Source organism: Phyllostomus discolor, chromosome 5 (assembly GCF_004126475.2).
Source record: "Phyllostomus discolor isolate MPI-MPIP mPhyDis1 chromosome 5, mPhyDis1.pri.v3, whole genome shotgun sequence".
Classification (NCBI taxonomy): Eukaryota; Metazoa; Chordata; class Mammalia; order Chiroptera; family Phyllostomidae; genus Phyllostomus; species Phyllostomus discolor.
This window is the reverse complement of record NC_040907.2, coordinates 31401050-31416944: the sequence shown is the minus strand read 5'-3', so window position 1 is coordinate 31416944 and position 15895 is coordinate 31401050. Positions and strand designations below refer to the sequence as shown.

Sequence of the window (15895 nt, the reverse complement as noted above, 5' to 3'; positions counted from 1 at the left end):
ATTACAGTTGTACTGATATTTCCTCCTCTGCCCCCTTCCACCAAGTGCCTCCTACTCTCTCAGGCAACTCCCCACCATTGTTCACATCCATGGGTCATGCATATAAGTTCTTGGACTCCATTTTTTATATTGTACTTTGCATCCCCATGGCTATTCTGTAACTACCTATTTTTACTGCTTAATCCCTTACATTTTTACCAATCTCCCCCTCCCGCCTCTCATCTAGCACCCTTCCAGTAACTGACTTCTGTTCTCTTGCTGCCTTTCAGAGGCTCTCTTTATCTTTAACCCTTGGCCTTTTAATAATAATGTGTCTTGAAGTAGGCCTCTTTGCATCCATCATAATTGGGACTCTGTGCTTCCTGGACTTGCAGAAGTCTATTGTATGTCTATTGCATGTCTATTTCCTTCACCAAATTAAAGAAGTTTTCTTTCACTATTTTTTCAGATAGATTCCTATTTTCCTGCTTTTTCTCTTCTCCTGGCACCCCTATGAGGTGAATGTTGGACCTCTTAAAGTTGTCCCAGAGGCTGTTTATATTATCCTCATTTTGGGGGATTCTTTTTTCTTCTTGTTGTTCTGTGTATTTGTATTGTGCTTCCTTATAGAACATGCTTTTTTAGCCAAGCATTGAATACTGGGTCTGGTCTGAAATAATCCAGAGGACTGGATAGTCAGCACATCTGAATGAAACTCCTCCTACTACTAGGCCTTCAGATAAGAAGTTTCAGGTCCAGGCAGAATCCATATCAGTCCCCAAGCAACTGGGTTGTTTTGAGACCAAAACACAGTCACACCTTATTTGTTTTGTCTTACTTAATTCCAAGTCCTCCTTCATTAAATGAAAACTTGACCTTCAAACTCACTCCTCCTCCAGCCATTTCCTTCATTTACTTTTCAAAAGAGACTTGCAACTGAAATTCACTCATTCATTTATTTGAAAATAATTTATTAAACACCTGCTATGTATAAGAACTATGCTGGGCACTTTAAAAACTTAAGAATAAGCCCTGGCTGGCGTAGCTCAGTGGATTGAGCGCAGGCTGGGAACCAAAGTGTCCCAGGTTCGATTCCCAGCCAGGGTACATTCCTGGGTTGCAGGCCAGAACCCCCAGCAACCACACATTGATGTTTCTCTTTCTCTCTCTCTCTCTCTCTCTCTCTCTCCCTTCCCTCTCTAAAAATAAATAAACATAATCTTAAAAAAAACAAAACTTAAGAATAGAAGACCTGCAGGGGGTTGGGCCCTGGCTGGGTGGCTCAGTTAGTTGAAGCATAATACCATACACCAAAAGGTTGTGGGTTCAATCCCCAGTCAGAGCACATACCTAGGTTCTGGGTTCACTCTCTGGTTGGGACTGTTACAGGAGGCAATGGATTGATGTTTCTCTCTTACATGGATGTTTATTTTTCTTTCCTTCCCTCTCTCTCTAAAATCAATAAATATATCTTTGGATAAGGAGGAGGAGAGGGAGGAAGAGAAGAAGACCTACAGTGTCTTCATCTGACCTGATAAAGCTTTTTATTGAGTACTTTCAGACTCTTCCTGAATCCCAGGTCTACAGAACACTGAACAAAGCAGGTGTGACTTACCAGGTGTGGTTTCCAACTGTCCCCTTTCAGACTCAGTCACAAAATATATAGGACACTTCCTCTACTCTGTTCTGGTGTCAGGGAAAGGGATAAACTTAATTTCCCCAGGCTTGAGTAAACCACTCCTCAGTTACAATACATTCTGAGTAATAACGCTTATAACAGTTAAGAGGTCTCAGGTGCTTTTAAATGGGGCATATAGCACTCTCTAGTATCTCTTTAGAACTCAGTATAAATTCTCAAGCCTAGCCTTGCTGTCTGTGTGACAGGGGTACAAATAGCACTAGTTGACCAGCCATGTCTTTTTGAGTGAAACCTTCAATCTGTCACAACCTTATAAGGACACAGTCTTCACCAAGAGTTGCCATGGTTTTCTGCTTCAACAGTGCTTTAATGGAACTCTGCACTCCACCTCAGTCCCAGCCAGCCACCCAAATTTATCCTTTTGCCACCTGCTCACAGCACCCTCAGACCACCCCAAGGTCCTTGCCACCACTCCAGCGCACTGCAAAGCCACCTGTCCTCAGCTGTACATCATGATGACCATGTCCACCTTGCAGATGCACCAAAATTACCACCAGAACTCAGAGGACAAATCGACCTGGAGCTCTACACTTCCTACATCTACCCATCTGTGTCTTACTACTTTGACTGCAATGATATAGTTTTGAAGAATTTTGTCAAATATTTTCTTCACCAATCTCATGAGGAGAGGGAATGGGATGAGGAACTGATGAAGCTGCAGAACCAATGAGATGGCCAAATCTCCCTTCAGGATATCAAGAAACCAGACCATGATGACTGGGAGAATGGGCTGAATGCAATCAAGTGTACATTACACTTGGAAGAAAGTGTGAATCAGTCACTACTGGACTTGTGCAAAAACTGACCACTGAAAAAATGACCCTCATTTATGCAACTTCATTGAGACTCACTACCTGAATGAGCAGGTAAAATCCATCAAAGAATTGGGTGACCACATAACCAACCTACACAGGGTGGTGGCCCCTGAATCTGGCATGGCAAAGGATCTCTTTGGCAAGCACACTCTGGGAGGCAGTAAAGAGAGCTAAACCTTAGGCCATCTTCCTACAGCCACAGGAGTGACTTCCCTGGTCACCAAAGCAGTATGTGCATGTGGGAATTACCTTCACCTTTTCTACAGTTTGTACCAAATCATCCACTTACGTCTTTCATTTGTACCATTCATTCAAATAAAGTAATTTGGTGCCCCCCAAAATACCTCATAAGGATAGAAAAGGGTAGATTACTTCATGTGCTACAAGACAAAATCTTCCCAAGAGCCTTGGGATGAAAGAAAGTCTAAATAGGCAGAAATGCTGAGACCATTGCAGTTTTGCTTAGAAAATCCAGGCATTTGGTCAGTGATTATGAGGGGAAACTAAGATAAACCTGCAAGCAACTCAAATGTGGTAGCCAGGGTAGCCAGTGGCCATTGTATGCAGACCCAGCAGAGAGGCTGGGCCAAGAAAGAAAAAGCAGACATCTGATTGAGGTCTCACCTTGTGTAAGTCTCTATTGGTTATACATAAATTGGAATTATATCTTATATTAATTAAATAGATATAGTGATAGAGGCAGCAAGTTTGGAAAGTAATAATCAATCACTCCAGCAACTCCAGGTCAAGTGGAGGCATAGGTAGACATGCTTCACCTCCTCAAGGAACCACAAAAAAGAATTACAACTAAATCTCAAAACAAATAATGCCCAGAATTGTCAGAAAATCAAACTGTATGGAAGTCCTACAGCCAAAGGTTTAAAGAAGGCATATGCATCTAGAAGTGTAGGAATGGTGGAGACACCAAGATGGAGCAAAAGGTGAGGAGATGCCATGTAGCACAGAGAGGCAGTAGTGGCTGCATTCACATGTGGTGGATAAAAATTGGGATGGACACCTTGGGAGTGAATGATCCCAGCCCCAGGAAAGACTGCACAGCCCAGGGGTCCAGCGCTAGGAAGATAAATCCCCATAACTTTGGGCTGAAAAAAACCAGTGGGTTTGGGGGCAAGAGAAGAAACTGCTGGATTTTCAGAAAACTTCACTTAAAGGGCCTGCACGGTCTTAAAATGTATGCAAACCCACGCACTCTGGGATTCAACACCAGGGCAACAGTGGGAAGGGCACCACTATTTATGAGTGGGTGGAGTGACTGGAAATGGAGTGAGTGCCAAGCAAACTCCCAGAAGCCAGGCAGTGGCACAGTCCCTTCTCCAAAACCTCCTCTCACAGAGATTCACAAAAAGGTGAAGCAGGTTGCCTCACCATGGCAATTACCTAAGGCTCTGCCCCATACAATATACAGGTGCCTTTTACAGAGAGTCAAAGCAGCTCTACCTAATACATAGAAACAAACACAGGGAGGCTGCCAAATTGAGGTGACAAAGAAATATGGCCCAAATGAAAGAACAGAATAAAACCCCAGAAAAGGAACTAAACTAAATGGACATAGCCAACCTATCAGATGCAGAGTTCAAAACACTGGTGATCAAGATGCTCAAAGAACTCATTGAGTACAGCAACAACATAAAGGAAGAAATGAAGTTTACACTAAGTAAAATAAAGAAAAATCTAGCCCTGGCTGTTGTGGCTCAGTGGATCAAGCACTGGCCTGTGAACAAAAAGGTCACCAGTTCGATTCCCAGTCAGGGCACATGCCTGAGTTGTGGGCCAGGTCCCTAGCTGGAGGGCCATGTGAAAAGCAACCAATGTTTCTCTCTCCCTCTTCCCCCTTCCTTCCCCTTTATCTAAAAAAATAAATAAGATCCCTAGCAGGTGTAGCTTAGTGGATTAAGTGTAGGCTGAGAACCAAAGGGTCACCAGTTTGGTTCCCAGTTGGGGCACATGCCTGGGTTGCAGGCCAGGTCCCCAGTGGGGGCGGGGGGTGGCATGTGGGAGGCAACCACACATTGATGTTTCTCTCCCTCTCTTTCTCCTTCCCTTCTCCTCTCCCTAAAAATAAATAAATAAAATCTTTAAAAAAATAAAATAAATAAGAAAATAACTTTAAAAAATAAAAGAAAAATCTACAGGGAACCAACAGTGAAGGGAAGGAAGCTGGGATTCAAATCAATGATTTGAAACATAAGGAAGAAATAAACATTCAACCAGAACAGAAAGAAGAAACAAGAATTCCAAAAATAAGGATAGTATAAGAAGACTCTGGAACATCTCCAAACATTTCCACATCTGAATCATAGGGATTCCGGGGGAGAAGAGGAAGAGCAAGAAATTGAAAACTTGTTTGAAAAAATAAGGAAAGAAAACTTGCCTAATTTGGTGAAAGAAATAGACAAGTCCAAGAAGCAGAGAGGGTCCCAAAAAGTTGGACCCAAAGAGGAACACACCAAGATACGTCATAATTAATATGTCAAAGGTTAACGATAAAGAGAGAATCTTAAAAGCAGTGAAAGAAAAGCAGAGAGTTACCTACAAAGGAGTTCCTGTAAGACTATCAGCTGATTTCTCAAAAGAAACCTTGCAGGCAAAGAAGGGACTGGCAAGAAGTATTCAAAGTAATGAAAAGCAAGGAACTACAATCAAGATTACTCTATCTAGCCAAGCTATCATTTAGAATGGAAGGGCAGGTAAAGTGCTTCCCAGACAAGGTAAAGCTAAAAGAGTTCATCATCACCAAGCCCTTATTATATAAAATGTTAAAGGGACTTATCTAAGAAAAAGATGACCAAAAATGTGAACAGAAAAATGACAATAAACTCACAACTATCAACAACTAAAAACAAAAACAAAGACAAACAAAGCAAACAACTAGAACAGGAACAGAATCACAGAAATGGAGATCACATGGAGCATTATCAGTGGGGAGGGGGAGAATGAAGGAATTCCTCATCATAGGGAATAAGCATAAATGGTAGGTACAAAATAGACAGGGGTGAGGTTAAGAACAGTATGGGAAATGGAGAAGCCAAAGAACTTACATGTATGACCTATGGACAAGAACTAAGGTGGGAGAATGATGGTGGGAGGAGATTTCAGGGGAGGACGGAGAATAAAGGGAAGAAAAAACTGGGACAACTGTAACAGCATAATCAATAAAATATATTTTAAAAAAGAACAAATTATCAAACCAGCCATCACTATAGGTGACTAGAGCTTAATCCCACAGAGAAATTGTGGGAAATTATGTAGAATACAGGTCTCAGAATTATTCCACATTAAGGGTGAGGAACTGGAGCATATGTGTACCAGTTCCCATCAGTAATTGATTGAGAACTGCTCCAGGGGATATTAATTTTTTTCATCACCACCTCTGTCACTGTGCACCCAGCCTGCCACATGCATGGACTGAGTGGCCTTCAGGCAGAGATACAGATGCAGGTAGCTGTAAGTCTGTTAGTGAGTACCTATGTGACAATGCCCAAATGATAAAAGCAGGGTACCAAAAGCATCTGCTGCCAAAGGGCTGGAGCATGGTATGCATCAAATCTTTGTGAGACTTGGGGCCGACCTGGGGAAGTTTTGTCGCCCTAGTGATAAATTTGGGAAGCTGATAATTCCCCTCCTTCCCTTTCTCTACTATAAATGACAGTGCCAAGGTTAGAGATGGAGGATGCTTATGTCTGCTGGAGAATTCTGGTGGAGAGTGCCAAACAATAGGAAGGAAAGTTCCTTAACGAGATGGTGAGGCATAAGAATATAAACAATTTTCTCTCAATTCCTGTGAGATGCCTCTGAGTATTGCTTGGAATACCTGGGGAGACTTGTGAAGGGCACTGAGGTCCTTCATGGCCACTGGGGGCTAAGCATGTTAAGATGGCTTCTTTCGAACCCATATTCCGGTTGCATAGAGCTGTGGTGAGCTTCCAAGAGATGGCATATACAAAGGTGCCATATTGAACACAGAGACAGATTCTATACAAGGCAACTTTTGTTACTTTTGTGATCTTAGTCGATGGAAAGGGTCATTAAAGACAGAAATGGCACATCTCTCAGAATTCCAAGTCCTTCTTTATGTAAAGTTTTTACATGTCTGCCTCAGACTTTGGGGAATAAAAGAGAATCAGAGCCGATTGAGCGCGGGCTGTGAACCAAAGTGTCGCAGGTTCGATTCCTAGTCAGGGTACATGCCTGGGTTGCAGGTCATGACCCCCAGCAACCGCACATTGATGTTTCTCTCTCTCTCTCTTTCTCCCTCCTTTCCCTCTCTAAAAATAAATAAAAATTTTAAAAAAAGAGAATCAGAGCCAATCATTTTACCTACCCCATATAGACTTTCTAACCTAATGTGTTTATTGTTAGTGTGTATTTGTGCATGTGTGTTATGACATCAACATGTGTGTCTCTGTGTATGTCCACAATGCACATGTAGAATGTGCACATGTTAGTATGTGTATGTCTGTGGGCATGTGTGTCAGTCTGTGGGAGTTGAACAGAGGTACCAATATTGCCCCATTCTCCTCTGTAACTTGCATCAAACACCGTGGTCTCTCCTCCAAAGCTGTCCTATGATCCTGAATCTGGGAAATCAAAGAGGCAAATTATTCAGGCAGCCCCTACTCTTGGGGCCAGCTGCAAAGAGACTAAGTGGTGGGCTAAATAGACGATTGATGATCCAGCCAGGCACAGCCCAGGCCAGAGCCTAAAGAGTATGTCTATGAGCATGAGTAGGGGGAAGCAGGGTCAGGAAACAGAGGAAGCAGAAAAAGGGTAAGTCCAGGAGTGGGAATGGGACAACTCAAAAACTAGAGCCAAGAAAACAAGAATTGAGAAGCCCTTTTCTATGATATACTGGATCTAGATATGATTTTCCAACCAGTTATTGGACTGGCCCAGAGTGGCCAGGCAGAACTTCCTGCACAATCTCTGTCCAATGCCAGCTCAAGCTGAAGCAGGGCCACGTTACAAATAAACTGTTTGGATGAAGGCAGAAATTCTGCTTGGCTTCCCTGGGACCCAACACAGCAGCCTGAGTCAGAGTAGATGCACGCTCTATGTGCAGGAATCCACTAGCCACTTTGGCCATACAGGAAGCAATCATCCTTACAATAACAATGGTGTGTGTTTGCACAGGGACAAATAGTTTATGAGGCCCTTTAACTGTATTGTCTCATTTGAGCCTTATATGGGCCCTTTGGGGACATTGTCATATGCATTTTATAGATGAAGTGATGTAGGTTTAGAGCTGAAGTAATTTTCCTGTGATCCTGTAACTAGTTAGTAACATATCTAGAATTGCAATTCAAGTTTGTCACCCAAACTAGAAAATATTGTCTCTTCTGTTTCCTTTCCTAAACTGGTCTCCTTGGTGTTCTCTTCCTGGATACATATACTGTAGAGGCCTCTGGAAAAATAAGGGTCCACTTCATTGGGCCCTGTAAAGCCCAAGAACCTGTTTGTCCTCAAGCAGATAAGGTCCTCAGCTCAGCCACATGATGCTTTTCCTGCCAATTCACCCAGGGAACCCTGTATGAACTGGAATAAAGGGAATCTGGGAGCAGAATGTCTCATAGTCTATCTTGGTAAATGTCCTATGCGCATTTGAAAACAATATCTATTCTGAGTATAGTGTTCTATAAATGTCAATTAGGTCAAGTTTGTTGATAGTATTGTCCAAGGCTTCTGCAGGATACACAGGCCATCAAGGTCAGAGATGATGAGAACTGATACAGGTTTCAGTCCATCCTTGCGAGCTTAAACTTGTGCTTCTGGCCATTATTTTTTCATCCTTTTCTATTTCATTTTGGCTAGTTCCTATTGCTTTGTCTTCAGGTTAACTGATCTGCAATATCTAATCTGCTGTTATTACCATCCAATATATTTATCATTTCATTCTTCTTTTTCCTCTAGAAGCTTCTTTTGGGACTTTTTCTTATATCTTCATGTTTCTGTCTAATATGTTCATGAATGCTTCCTTCTACCTTTTTGAAACATATGAAATGTAGTTAAAATAATCTTAGAGCCCTAACTGGTGTAGCTCAGTGGACTGAGCACAGGCTGCAAACTAAAGGGTCACTGGTTCAATTCCCAGTCAGACACATGCCTGGGTTTCAGGCTAGGTCCCACTGGGGGGCCATGTGAGAGGCAACCACACATTGATGTTCTCTCCCTCTCTTTCCCCCTCCCTTCCTCTCTCTCTAAAAATAAATAACATCTTTAAAAATAGTAATCATAATTTTAATGTCCTTGACTATTAATTCTATCATCTGCATCATTTCTGGATCTGTTGTCTACTCATTGATTTTTTCCTCATCATAGTTTATATTCTTTACTTCTTTGTATTACTGATAATCTTTTATTGAATGACATACTTTGTCAATTGTTGGGTGCTGGATATTTTTTGTATTTCTATAAATTAGTGAGCTTTGAGCTAAAAAACCATTTGATTCTTTCAAGACCAAAACAGCTTTCAGTCTAGCTATAATTTTGCTACACAACTGAGGCGTAATTCAACCTGATGACCTACTCTGGCTCTTGGGAACATAAAATGTTTCCAGCCTATGTGAGACCAGGATTTTTCCACCTACTTTACCAGACTTGGATAGTTTTCTTCCTACATGTACTGATCAGTACCCAGATAAAGATGTTGAGGAGAGCCTTCTGAAGGTCTTCAAAGTACTGTCCCTTCTCTGCATTGCTCTCTCCTCTCTGATACTTTACCTTTCAAATTCTATCCCCCTTGGCCTCCTCAAGTTCTCACATTGTCTCTTTAACTCAGTGAATGCTGGACCCTGAGCTCCCCCTCCTTAAACTGTGGCAGAAACTTCTCTCCGTGCAGTAAGTTGGGGCAATTACGGGGCTCACCTTATTTGTTTCCTTCTCTCAAGAATCACTTTTTGTTCTGCCTGCTTTCCAACATTTGAAATGTATTGTTTCAAATTTTTGGTCCAAACTTTTACACATTTTATGCTGAAGGGTAAATTATTGTTGGAAACAAAGAATGTATGAGGAGATACTTGATATTATGTAAATATTGTGTTCTCCAGCATATTTTTATTCAATGGTTTTAGCATCCGTCGATTATTCTTATTTATATCATCTGTTGCCATGATGGTTGCAATAAGTGATTTCCTGACTATTTATCATTCCTTCTACACTTTTTAGTTGGCCTATTACCGTGAAGAATAGCTTTCCCTTTTACATCCTTCACTTATTACTTGGATAGTTAGGAAGTGAGGTGGACAGGCTCAGGGTGTTTGTTCTCCATTATCCCTGCTTCCCACTTTGAATGTGTGAGACTTGTGACTTGATTCTCACCAGCAGAATACAGCAAAGGCGACTGCATGTATGTGATTATCTGCATGTGACTATATTACATAAGATTTAACTATCTTTCTACTAGAACCTGTCTCTCTTTTTCTAGATTAGAAAAAAAAAAGCTGCCGTGTCGTGAACTACCACAGAGAAGGACACTGTGCGGAGCTGAGAGTGGTTTCCTGTTGACATCCAGCAAGAAACAGGTCCTCGACTTGTAGCCTGTGAGAAACTGAAGACTGCCAACAACCACATGAGCCTGGAAGCCAATTCGTATCCAGTCAATTCTCAGATGAGATGGCAGCCTTGGTGAATAGCTGATTATAACTTTGGGACACCCTGAAGCAGAGGGTCCAACTAAGCCATCATCAGATTCCTGATTCTCTGAGGCTTCAAGACAATAAATGTGTGTTGTTTTTAAGCCTGAGTTCATGCTATTATGGCTTAATAGCAATAAGTAGCTAATACAGTTAGTTATTTGCATCTTTTAGTGTCCGGACTGAAAGGACACATGGAACTTTTTTCTGAATTATTTTTAAACTATAATATCCATTAAATCAAACATAGGAATAAATTAAACCTACACCTGGATCTTCAAATTACTGTTTACAAGATATTTAAGAAGAAAAACCCAGTCTGTCTCAATGCTCTCAATAGAAAGCAGTAAAAGGGTTCTTTACACCATTAAAAGTAAAATAAAACTATTTTAGAAATATTGTTTGTCATATTTTATATCTTTTATTTTAATTTTATAGTTTTTTAATATAATTTACACAAAATAAATATACATATATTTGGAAGACATTCAAAATATTTTACTGATGAGGTATATACAATCAGTTTGGAATAACTGTCCTCTATATATACCTTTTATGCCCTATTATCAAAGCCACACCTTTTTATTTTTTAAACCCCAAAGCCTTTAAGTCTTTTATTCTAGAACAGTGATTCTCAGCCTTAGCTACATATTGGAATCACCTAGGAACTGTTTAGAACATAAAAAGACTGTGCCCCACCCTAAGATAATTTAATCAGTATCTCTGGGGGTTAGGCATAGTATTGTTTTAAAAACTCTTCAGGTGATTCTAATGAGCAGCCAGGGTTGAGAAGTACTGCCTCTGAAATAAGCAATTGTCTTTGAAAAGTACTTTGTGAAAAATGACCCAGTTGGAAAAACATCCTGTTTGAGGTGATTCTCTGGCTAAACCCAACTCCTGGAAGCCCTGAAACTGACCCCTAGAGGAAATTTAATCCAGATCACAAGATGTCCAGCCAGCATTCACCTCACTTCTCTTAACCAAAATAAAGTCATGAGTATTAGATGAAGGTCAAAACCAACACATGTTTTACAGGCAAAGTGGTCCTCAACCACTTCAGGTGTTTAGTTTTGAGGGAAGTAAGGACAATGGTGAACCCTGAACTTTGAGGTCAGTTCTCTTCTGGTATGTAAATAAGCTACTTACCCTTTGATTCTCTGTTGACTCGAAAGCCAAATTAGTACAGTATTTTGCCATGTATAATGAGCACTTTTTTCCCCAGTTTTCTGAGGGAAAAATAAGGATGCACATCATGCATGGATAGTACTAATTCCATATCTATATATATTTTTTAATTCTTTATTTATGCTTATGCGTTAACAGTGTAACTCTGGAAAGCAATAACAATATCTGTATGCAAAATAATAATACTCTGGAATATGATCATTGGTTTTGTTTCTAAATATAAATAAGTAAAAAAATTGAATTAAAAAATGAAAATGAGCCTTGGCTGGTGTGGCTCAGTGGACTGAGCACCAGCCTGAGAACCAAAGGGTCACTGGTTCGATTTCCAGTCAGGGCACATGCATGGGTTGCAGGCCAGGTCCCCATTAGGGGGCATGCAAGAGGCAGCCACACATTGATGTTTCTCTCTCTCCCCAATTCCCCTCTCTAAAAAGAAAGAAAATCATTTTTTGAAAAAGCTCACAAATTTTTTTAAATTAAAACGAAAGATTTTTTTTTCATGAAAGTTTGAGCCAAAAACGGAGGTGTGCATTATACATAGCAAAATACAGGTAAATACAGTGACTGCATAATAATCAAGCACTTCTGGGCAAGGCACCAAAAAGAAGCAGTAGGCCCTTTATATAATTTGCAGACACCAACACAGAGATATCTGATCAGATTACTGGGACGAACACGAGGGCTGTAGGAGGCAGCAGTGGTAAACAGTCTGAGATGGTATTAGCTGAAAAGCTGAATGCCTCCAGAGCACATGGAATTGAGGGCTAGAAGATTTGAAATACAGGGCTAGGTCTCTGGTTCAGAAGCTCTCAGGCTCTCAGGCTTGCTCCAGCTCTCAGCCTCGAGGATGCGTGGGTGATCATGCTGCAGCTGCCTGTATTTCCCAAAGGACAGTATTTTGGATGGGAAGGAACTCCTGGCACAGCTTAGGATAAGGCTGGCCTGGCAGAGGGTGGCAGGTTTATTCTTTGGGTGTTCTACAGGGAACAGTGTCTGAGGCAGAAATCTGCCAGTCTTCCAAAATTTTATAGCTTTTGTATCTTATGTTGTTTTAGTTTATAAGCTAACCCTATAGAAATAAGATAATTAAAACTAACAGGGGAATGATAGGAGAATTCAGGTGTTAAAGAGTTTAGCCTTAATTGATAGGCCTAAGTGACTAATTCATGTGGAAAGCTGTTATTTCAAAATTGTGAAGCTTTTGAATAGACTCCTTTCCTTAGGATTCATGGACAACAGTTTGGTGATTGCTGGGGGAAGAGTGTATAAGGGGACTAAATAGTAATAGAAAAAATAATAAAGACAAAAAATAAAAGACTCCTTTCCTTTATCACCAAAACTTTACCTCTGGAATTTTGCCTAGATCAGGGGTGTCAAACTCATTTTAACCAGGGGCCACATTATCCTCAAGGTTGCCTTCAAAGGGCTGAATGTAATTTTAGAGCTGTATAAATGTAACTACTCCTTAACCATTAAGCAAGAGCTCGGCACTGCCACCAGGTATAAACAAGGTGCCAGGCCGGATAAAACAAAGTGGATGGCTGGATTCAGCCTGAGGGCCTTGTATTTGCTGCCTGTGGCCTAGATGGTGGCAGTGGGCAGCAGGACTCCAATTGCTATTTGGTAACAATCTTTCTTTCCTTCCATAACCACCGCATTTACAGAACCACTGCATTGTTTTCTATCTCCTCTGCATTTCAGTGTTATTTTTTTTAGTATTATGAAAAATTCTGTTTTGTCTATGTCTCAGACAATTCTACAGCAAATTTTCTGTTCAAACCTAAAACCTGGCTCTTTAATCAAACCATCTTTCTTCTCTACTCCTTATTTCCAATCTAAACTATTATTTCTAGGGAAAAAGAAAAAAGAAGGAAGGAAGGGGAGGAGAGGGAGGAGGAAGGAAAGGAAGGAAGGAAGAAGGAAGAAGAAGGAAGGGGGAGCGAGGGAAAGACAAAATATTGAGCTTCTGATTAATAAATTTAGCCTATTTCATTGTAAAGAAGATTGCTTAATTAGAAAGTTTCCATTCTCTAGTCTTTTTAAATATATATTTATATTATTATATTATTTATATTAGAAAGAGGAAAATGAGGGAGAAAGAGATTAAGAGAAACATTGATGTGTGAGAGATTCATTGATCAGCCTGCAACCCAGGTATGTGCCCTGATTGGGAATTGAACCAATGACCTTTTGGTTTGCAGGCCAGCACTCAATCCACTGAGCCACACCAGCCAGGACCCATTCTCTAGTCTTTACATAACCTTCCAAGGAAAACAGTGATATTAACCTAACTGTATACTAACTCAAAATCTTTTTTAAAAATTATATATGCTCGAACCCAGTAGCAATTAGCTCCCTCTGGTGTCCAGATTGTGATCTCTAAAGACCATTTTTCATTAGGTAGCACCTATTTACTTGATGGGATGATGACCGATTCATGAATCGTTGAATAAGCCAATTAGATCTTTAAAATTAAAAAGTATCTATAGCTCCATGGAGAAATGGCTGATTCCAGGCTTGGGACAAAAAATGTCAAGATGGTCTATGATTTCATAATGATGCCAAAAGGTACTCTTTTGTTCACCGTTAAGGTTGTCAGAGCCCTGAACCATCACTCTGAAACCTGATAAATGACAATAAGCATCAATCCTGGATGTTTAACATTTAAAATATACTTTAGGGGAACCAAAGACATGAGGTGGGAAGTTTCTTTACAGAAAAAGGATCATTGGTGGTAAGTGAATGATAAAAAAAAGTAGAATTCTTTAATTAACAGTTTGTAAACTTTTAAAAAGTGATGGATTTGGCTTATTATCTAGGCAAGATTACATGGTAAATTATTTAATTACTATAACTCTAAGATGTAGACATTCTAATTATTCCCTGTTTTACCAATAAGGTAAATAAATTGTACAAAGGCACATACCATAAGTATTATAGTAGATTGGACTAGGCACTCTGAGCTGGCTTGTACTCTTGAATACTTCATTATACTTCTTCCTGAACATAATAGGAAACTACTAAAGGATTTTAAGCCAGGGCCCTGATAATAATCCTACATGTAAAAAGATCACTCTGACCTGCAGGTAGAAGATGGATTGAGTAGGGATAAAATGTGAGGCAAAAGAGTAAATGTTATTCATTCATTCATCTAATAAATATTTATTGAGCATCTTCCATCTGCTAGCCAGTGTTCTAGGTACTGAAAATAAGGACTGACAAAGAGAGAAAAATACCTGTTTCCATAGAGTTTACATTTGGATGCAGGAAGGCAGTCAATAAGCACATAAGTAACTAATATTTACAGTATGTCAACTATATATAAGTGATATGGAGACAAGTATAGATGGGAACTGGGAAAGAGAGTTCGGGAGAGAGAGTGAAGTTAGGATGGCTTCTCTGAGAAGGTAAAATTTGAAAAATATCTGAAGAGATGAGTCAGGAAGATATATTGGAGAAGAATGAGCTAGGCAAATGCAAGCCCCCAACAGGAATGTGCCTATGGTATGAAGAACAGCAACCAAGCCCAGAGAGACTAAAGCAGAGTGAACGCAGAGAGAGCATAGATGGAATCAAACGGAGAGAGCAGATCCTGTAGGGTCTTTGGACAATTGAAGACTTAACTTTTTAAGTGAAATGGAAACACTGGAGAGTTCTGAGCACAGGAATAATATAATCCTTTTTTGTAGGAGAGCTTTACTGAGATATAATTCACATATCATCAAATTTACCCTTTTGTAATATAATTCAATGGTTTTTAATGTATTTACATAGTTAAGCAATAATCACCATTATCTAAATTTTTTTATCTTCATCCAAGGACATTTTCTTCATTGCTTTTACAGAGAGGGGAAGAGAGGGAGGAAGGGAGACAGAGAAACATCATGTGAGAGAAGCATCACTGGCTGCCTTCTGTATGTGCCTGGACTGGGGATCGCCAGTGTCAGTACCAGGGACAGAACCTGCAACCCAGATAAGTACCCTGATCAGGAATCGAACCCGCAACCACTTGGTTTAGGACAACACTCCACCAACCATACCAGCCAGGGCACCATATCTAATTTTAGAGCATTTTTATTATCCTCAATAGAAATGCTGTACCCATTACCAGTCACACCCTTCTCATTAATTCCCCTTAGCTCCTAGTAATCACAAATCTAATTTCCATCTCTACAGATTTCCTGATTCTAGATATTTCATATAAATGGAATGATACAATATGTGGTCTTTTGTGACTGGCTTCTTTGTCTTAGCAAAATATTTGCAGGGTCCATCTATACTGTAGCACATATCACTACTTCATTTTCTTTTATTGCCAAATCATATTCCATTGTATGGCTGTAACACATTTTGTTTATCCATTCATCAACTGACGGCCATTGGGTTGTTTCCACTTGTTGGGTGCTTAAGTGACACTGCTATAGCCATTTCTGTGGTCACATATTTTCACTTCTCTTGAGTATATAACTGGAATAGAATTGTTAGGTCATATGACAACTCCATGGTTACTTTTCAGGAATTGCCAAACTTTTCCCTCAGTAGCTGCCCTATTTTACAATTCTACCAGC

General features: G+C 40.2%; 1 pseudogene; it reads left to right on the top strand.

The window, feature by feature from the left end:
• Positions 1-2093: 2093 nt before the first annotated feature.
• On the top strand, positions 2094-2827 carry LOC114497886 (annotated as a pseudogene).
• The last annotated feature ends 13068 nt before the right edge of the window (positions 2828-15895 follow it).